Source organism: Manacus vitellinus, unplaced genomic scaffold (assembly GCF_001715985.3).
Source record: "Manacus vitellinus isolate BGI_N305 unplaced genomic scaffold, ASM171598v3 scaffold_15_pilon, whole genome shotgun sequence".
Taxonomy (NCBI): domain Eukaryota; kingdom Metazoa; phylum Chordata; class Aves; order Passeriformes; family Pipridae; genus Manacus; species Manacus vitellinus.
The window spans coordinates 14,469,112-14,477,218 of record NW_021939122.1 but is presented as its reverse complement, the minus strand read 5'-3'; the positions used below and the strand labels follow the sequence as shown (position 1 = coordinate 14,477,218).

At 46.2% G+C, this 8,107-nt stretch overlaps 1 protein-coding gene across 2 annotated transcripts in view; it reads left to right on the top strand.

The window, feature by feature from the left end:
• The first annotated feature begins 7,973 nt into the window (after positions 1-7,973).
• Positions 7,974-8,107, top strand: part of XPNPEP1 (X-prolyl aminopeptidase 1) — a 31,586-nt gene continuing 31,452 nt past the window's right edge. For both annotated transcript variants that reach the window (XM_029958544.1, XM_029958542.1), the window contains exon 1: positions 7,974-8,077. The gene's annotated coding sequence lies outside the window, so the exon portion shown is untranslated. The remainder of the gene's footprint in view (positions 8,078-8,107) is intronic.

Sequence of the window (8,107 nt, the reverse complement as noted above, 5' to 3'; positions counted from 1 at the left end):
GTCACAAATTATGTCTGAATCACTAGTGTTAAGTATTTAAAAAACATTTTAGCAGAGACAAGACTTTTAGTGCCAGAGGAGCCCTTTATGATCTACATTTTCAGTTAATGAAAATGCAGAGTGAGGACGCAAACTGAGCCAGCGCAAAATCAGGAACCATGGAAATTTCTCAGCCGCTCACCCAGTGCCCTGTCACACCTCCTTCCTGTGCCTCCATTCATGAGGACAGTGCAAAGCATTCATCCTTTTCCTGTATGTCACATCCATGAGTATCTCATGCAGACTTAACATCATTCTCACTTTTCCATATCACGTGTCATATTTCTTCAAAGAGACAGAACTCATAACCTGCAACTCAAACAATGGGAAAGCTTGTACAAGAATAGCTCAGGATATAGATCATGTCAAGTGTGCTGAGGGATGCAAACAGGAACAGAAAAGGAGCAGCAGATCTTTCCTCCTGTATGAGTGAAGCCCAGATTCTGCAGCCAGGAAGTACTGCCTGTGATACAGCGATTGGTGGGATGTGGGAGGAGGCTGAGCTGTGTCTGAGCAAAGGTCTGTTTGTTCAAACAGATTTTACAATGTAGAAATGGTGCTTTGCATTTTCCGCAGTGCTTGCCAGCCAAAGGACAGTGGTTGCATGTGGCAGGAGAGGCTGGAAGTCTGGTCACACTGTTTTCTACTGACTGCCATCCTGCAGGGCCAGAGGCTGGGATCCCTCAGGGACCCCAAGCACAGGGCACTGCCTGGACCCACAGGACTTTTAGAAATTACCCCAAACAGGACCCATGTGGGCAATGCTGCTGACGATAAAAGAATCAGTGCAGGGCAGAAAAGTTGAAGGCAAGGAGCATTTCTGGATATATACAATCTTTCTACAAGGATCCTTTTCTTTACCTCACTTGTTTTTTTGAGCTCATGCTTTCTCCTGTATAGAGTTTTGAGCAAACATTCCCTGTACTGAGTTGCTAAGAGTCAAGCAGCCAGCCTGATAGAGACACCCCAGCCCGCAAACTTCTCTGGAGCTTCTCATATTTCATGTTTTATTTGGGGGGAGTTTTCCTCATACTTAATCTAGAGTTTTGGCTTAACAGATAAAAACAACTGATCAAACATAATGAGCCTTTGTTTTAAGGAAAACAGCTCATTTGAAAAGACCAGAGTTCAGTTCTGCAGTTAGATCTAAAGACACTAGTGTCCAAAGACCTGAAATATCATAGATCATGTCTCAGATAGTCCCAAACCTCTCTTAGATATGGGCTATGGATCACCATCCCTTGGGCATGGGAGTAAAAAAAATGTGGCCAGGCACCAAACTAAAGCACCCAAGTGCTTTACATGTTACACCGAGGTTGGTGTAACATGCGGGACATGTGCCAGTGCCCAGATTTGTGCCCAAGTGCTGATCGCAGCCTGGGAATGCAGCACAGCAAATGCAGGTTTGCTCCCATAAGGCCAGTTACAAGGACCTGGGCTACATTTTTAAGGTTTAAAGTTTCTACACTGGGCACATGTAGAATGTTTAATCCCAGCTTTTCTGCTTTGTCCCGTTATCTGAGACAGAGAGTAACCCAATACTTTGTGTATGGACTCCTGCACTCCCTGGAATAAACATCTGTTTCTTGTACTGTGATTCATTTAATATATTACACAGCTTGGGACACAAAATTATTTCAACACGATCGGGCTCAAGGGATTTTTCATCAGGTGAGTGGGCCTCGCTTACAAAGGCAGTGACTTCGGGTGGGAGTTGGGGCTTGTAAAATGTGGTCATATATAAATACACATACAAATAAATGTCCACTACACTGAAAATGTTAATTAGAAACAAAATCCATGTCTGATCCCTCACTGGCAATGCCAGAGACTTGAGTGAGCACTGAGAGAAGTGCCACTAACCCAGGCTCTGGCAGGAACTTGCAGGAGGGCTCCCATTTGCCTCCCAAGCAGACAGCAAGAGGAGTGGGACCTATCAGACACCTGGCTCCATTAGTTTTATTGCTGGAGTAGATAAGGAAACGTTGTGTAATAGAAATACTTCCCAGGTGTCAGGCCAAAACACAGACAGGTCATTGCACCTTGTTAATGTTTGTGCTAGTGAAGACTTTGAGGAAGAATGGCATTGTAGGAACTAAATGAAAGTCTCTGTTGTGCAATAAGCATGATTTTGATATTTAAATATGGACTATACCCATAAATGTATGCAATTCATCAGCATATACTTCCTTAGCTGCATGGAGTTTTATGCAGGCTGAAGAAATGATCTCCTAAAGCACTTAACACCAGTGCTGCACCACTGACCACTATGGTTTGTTTTGCATACATTAGATCTAGCTTTTTCCATCTCTTTTTATCTAGAACAGGCAAGGGAAAACTAAAGAGTCCTGGAAATCGCCACAGGGCTCACATTTTACTTGCAAACAGGCAAGTACAGGTGAGTGGGGATCTGTGAGCATTGTTTGGTGTTGAAATGGAGCCAGGCAGAAAACGCAGCAAACATTTCATTTTCATCCCTGTTGTTAAAGGTTTACAGGCAAAGTCTAAACATCTGGTATTTAACTGAAAAGAGCAGACGTGGAAGTACTCAGATATCTACCTGGCCTGCTGCTGCCTCCCTTTCCTTTCCAAATGCAGCTGCCGGGAACCACCCAACCACGATCAAACTTCCACTGCTGGCTGCATAAATTGTCCTCCCAAGAAAAATGAAGATAAGATCTCTAGATAGGCTTGTTTCTTCTCTCCCTGCTATCTTTTCCCCCAAACACACCATTTGTTGTTGCAGTTTCCAGTTTCACTGTTTCCAAACACACAAAATTTATTTTAAACGTGATCCAAGAGGACTGGAGCCACATGTTTGAAACTTTCATTTAACTCAGAGCTGAGAGCTGAAAATACAAACAATATTTTGCTGTTCTCAGGCCCTTCCTTGTCTTGGCACATTACAGCGCTGATGATATATACCACCAAAACACTGGCATTCATTGTTGTTAGGTAATTTTCTAGGGTGGAATAGGAAGAAAACTGGACTTACAATACTTACTCTCCCCTGCATGGACACAGGTGTGCCTCTGGGTGGGGAGGATGTGACCCTGCCCAGGCAGCACAGAGACATGAATGCAGCCAAACTCGCCGAGGGTCTTTGTGAGTAAAACAACCTGCATGTGACTGTTCGCAGGACAGCCCCTGGAAACACAAACACAAGTGGGTGGGTTATTGTTCCAGCAATCCCAGTGCTGTTACACGGATGGGAGAGGCTGTTTGGCCATGCGTGCAACCTTGTAAAAGTGTGCTTTGTACCTGTGTTGACAGAGAGGAAGTGATCCCTGGTCATCACCTCCAACCCCTTATGTATCTCCTAATACATTTCCCAGCTTGGAAGCACTGCTGAGACTGTGGGACTGTGGGACCATGGAAAGGTATGGTCCAGCAGTGCTGGTGGCACTGGTCTCTGTGTCAGGAAAGCAGGGCTGAGAGCATCCTTTCACCTGTCCGGTGACCAGGAGATGTCCCAAGCCACTGTCAGATACCACTGGCACCCCCTGTCCTCGTCAACAGCTGTGTAGATGCCCAGCCCCCCGCTACAAATCCCCATTTCCTACTGCTGTCTTCCACATCCTGCATCACTCTGAGGGGAAAAAAAATCCATTCTGGTCACAGACCAACACCATGATCTCACCAAGGTGCCAAACAGCTTCTGCCAGGAAAAGCCTGTGGGCTTGCTTAAGGTGGGCAGGGATCATTTTGGGAGATTACACTGCAAAGCAGGAGTCAAAATTTCACAGGTATCTAACAGGAGAAGGTAAAGGAAATGAAAGTTACAACTGCAATAAAGGTATCATGGGTATAGGAGGGTTGATAAGATAAAGTGAGTTCTTCTATGGCTTATTTCCTGGCCTTGATCACTTGATACAGATCAAGATTACAACAGAGTAAATGGCTCTGTCATTTGGTGAGGTTGGTGTCAGGGAATTTTGGTTGCTACTCCTCAGGTCTTTCTCCCTCAACTCTTTCTTTTGTAATCTGATGCAAATACGGCATTATAAAAACATAAAAGATAGTCCAATTAGGACAGTTTAATTCAAAGCAAGGTGTATTGAAGTGCTTCCATAAAAGATCTTTGCAGAACTTGCACCATTTTAATTGAGATCAAACAACCACTTAGAAAGGACAGTTCTATCTCTTTAAACATTTCAGAATATATTTCATAGACAGCATTGCCTGATAAATTAATTATTAAAGATTTTACATTATCTACATTGGCAAGTTCATTAGGACCACTTCAAAGCTTCCCAGAGACCCAAAATGCCCAGGAAACAAGCATCAAACATTTTGGCTTAACCGGAAAGCTCACTTTGCTTTCTCTTATTTAACTTACTAGTCATGTATTATTCAAATGAAATAAATATTGCTTCCTCCCGTGCTTATCTGGGCAAAGCCTTTAGCAGCAATTCACTGGCTCATTCAGTCTGGGTATCCATCAGCCGTGGGCCATATCTCAGCACCAGCCTGCCATGCAATCCAGACTCCCTCAGGGCTTGTCCATGGGCCTAACACTGGTCCTGCTGGCTCAGGCCACCAGTGGTACTGGGATGCTCGCAGTGTTTAGACCCAGCTCTCTGCAGACAGACAGGACAGCAGCCCACATGGCACAGTCACAGTTCCACCTGTAAAATGGCTGTTTACTGCAGAGGACTTGTCGCAAGCACAGTCAGAAGGTGTCTGCAAAATGCTTTTTGATCTGACTACATCTTTTCTTATGAGATCATTACTCTCCTGGAATGAGGTTCCTATGCAGAATACCCGTCAGTTTGTCATTATTAATTCTACTAGGAAGGAAAGCAAATTAGTCTAAATTTTAGTGCTCAATGAGTCAGAACCAGTTAGAAGTCACCTCTGGGTACAAAAGCCTTCACAATGTGGCTCTGCAATACCAGGCGCTCAGTAGCAACTAAGAAACTCTTGCAGACATCAATATTTTCCCTTCTGTTTTCTGCTTCCTTTAGCACATTTTTAGGAGTCAGGAATGCAGACCTTTTTTACCTTTATTAAATAAAGATCTTGATCAGGAAGACAGAATGGGGACACATTTTGGTCACCACACAATGGAGTAAGGTGTTTTTGAGCGGTGGCTTAATTCATTTTAAATTACAAAGAGACATCAATATCACATTGATAGTCTGTCCACAGTGATGCTTGTTATTTCTGCCCTGAGCTGGGTCCAAAGTAGCGAAAGTTAATCAAATTCAATGTTCCTGTTTTGCTCTCCTCTCATGCTGGGGTTGTAGGGTAACTAAAGGAGGCAGGACAGAGCTGCTCTCATGCTGTAGTTCTCCTTGGACTGGCTGCAGGCAGGCAGAATGATATCTCCAGACCTGGAGGAATTGAGGCAAGTTCTGAGAAGATGCTGAGCTTTCCCCTGCCCTGTCCTCCCTCTGGTACTCTGGGCTCTGCCAGCAGCTTGATTATTTCATGCTGTGCACACTCCCCAGGTCACACTCCCACATAGGAGAAGTATTTTCTTTCCTCCCTGTATTTGATTGCCACTGCTCCCACGGTCCGTTAGCTAGCTCAAACTGATATAATAATGATTCACCGACAGAAAACAATCAAACAATTTCACTGGCACAGGCATTAAGACTACCTTGTGTTTAGCTACTGTCCTAAATTCAACCAAACTGAAAGCACTGCAGATCAGGAAGGGAAGAGGCAAGACACCCTTAGCTCTGCCCCTGGGAATCAAGCATGAAGAACAATGCCAAGGGGGACAATGCCAACGGGAGACCAGAGTCTTCTGTTCCCTTGGGTACAACATGCACAAGCCAAAAAGAACAGGAGAGGAAAAGGCATCCCCACTTGGAGAGCTGGAAAGGCATGTGACAAACATTTGAAGTGTTTCAGACTGATCCTTCCCCCTTCCCTGGGCTTGTTCAGTTCTGGCAGGTGCAGGTCTCCACAACCCTCTATTAAGAGCCACAACCAAATGCAAAATCTAACCCCAAATTATTATTATTATTGTGAGTCAGAGGAGGCTGAAAGGACCATTTCACAACCCTGATTGGATTCAGCTGCAGAGTTCACCATTGGCAAATTATCTCTGTGATCATCGTGACAATGTTGCAGGGCTTTTAAAATGTCCTGACACGTGCTTTAGTATAAGCATCGCTGGATTCTGGCTGGTTTCCAAGAAATGAATCTCCTCAGCAAATATTCTGCAGGGTGAGCATAATGTGGTCTGTAACACAAATGAAAAACACGGCTGTAGTTTACCCTGAGGGGGACACTGATGTGATGATCTAAATGGGCCTTTCCGGGCCAGATTGCCAGGATTGCAGGAATCCCTTGTGGGTAAGGCTGGAATATAGGGTGAGAATAATCGGGAAACAGCAATTAGCTTCACCCAAGGAGGTTAACGAGGAAAGAAAATTTCCTGCTATATCAGTTGTGGTCACCAGCCTCCCTCTCCCCTCTCTGCCATCCCTCCTCAGGGATAGTCTGCAACCCCAGCCCCATCCAACGACCCTTCCCAATGCTGGGATGCTGGTTGCAGGACAGACCTTTTATTCTCTTCTGTTGGATTACAAGTTTTGCTGTGCTGTGTTATGCTCTAAATTTTATTGCAGAGATCTATGAGACAGAGATCTGCAAATTGGAGAGAGCCACAATTGGAGAGAGCCACAGTTGCTCGCCGGGACTGGCTGCAGGGGAGCTGGAATTGCTGAGCCTGGAGAATGGTCAGAGAGAAAAAGGAGCCAGATCCTTTCCAGATGTGCACAGCAAAAGGTCAAGGGGCAAGATGCAATGAGGAAAATCTGTTTGGATATCAGGAACAAACCTTTTTTGCTCTATGGTGGTCAGTGCTAGCATGAGGTGCCGAGGGAGGCTGTGCTTATCTGTTCTTGGACATACTCAAAACCCAGCAGGACCTACTCTAGCTTTGAAGATGGCCTCGCTTTTAGGAGGAGGGTTGGACTAGAGACATCCAAAAGCCTCTTTCCCCTGAATTATTCTACATTTATCTCATCCTGGTTTTGTTTCATGCTCCTCCTGGAAATACATGAATAGTTGGGGAGACCCAGCCTGGCTCATGTTTGCTCACTAGATGCAGCAGCAAATGTTTGGCAGTCTGTGGGTAAAGCTCTGCAGGCTACAGCATTGGTGTGGACTGAGGGAGAGGAGGAGGAAGGGCAGAGTAGCTGCTGGCTGCACTTTTTCTCCTAGAAAAATGCAAACAGACTGAGGCCCAGGAACTGTTTTCATGAGCTGGCCATGTACCCACACAGTCTTTCCCTACCAGTGGGATGTTGGGTGTAGCCCCCAGCCTGTGCATCTTCAAGGGCCCAGTACTGGGCCCATGCAGCCAATTGAGCACCTTCTCCTCCACTGAGGCCCCAGGATTTATGAGAGGCCCTGAACTAAGATGGGTCCCACTGAGCAGATTTTCCTCCTCTATTCACCCTTTGCAGAGTCACAGTTAACTGAACCCCATGGGAAAAGGGTGGCTGCAGCACTGTCACAATGCTGGGGCCAGAGGGTCCCCAGGGTACACACTGCTGCAAGCAAACCCCTCTTGCCTGGACACAGTTACAAAGCACTTTTTTTATTTTGTTGTAGCATTTCTTGGTGCTGATCTTCTGCCAGATTTTCATAGAATCATAGAATGGTTTGGGTTGGAAGGGACCTTAAAGATCATCTAGTCTCAACCATGGGCAGGGACACTTTCCACTAAGATCGGGTTGCTCAAAGCCCCATCCAGCCTGGCTTTCAACATTTCCAGGGACGTGGTATCCACAGCTGCTCTGGGCAACCCGTTCCAGCGCCTCACCACCCCCACAGCACTGAATTTCTTCCTAATACCTAATCTCAACATGTCCATCGGTTTGGTGCTGGGGTGGCAAGTCTGTGAGCCCCCAGCCCCTTCTTCTCCACCCGCCTCGGGCAGCTCCCAAATCCCAGCGGCCCGAGGCCTGCGGGGCGTGGAGGGCGCGGAGCCGGGTGCGCTCGCTGAGCGGCCACAGACACTCGCACCCCCCAAAGACGTATTTTTGGAAGTTCAAGAGCGAGGAGGGTCGCGGAGGTGAGAGGTGTGGGACAGGGCCTCCGCTCC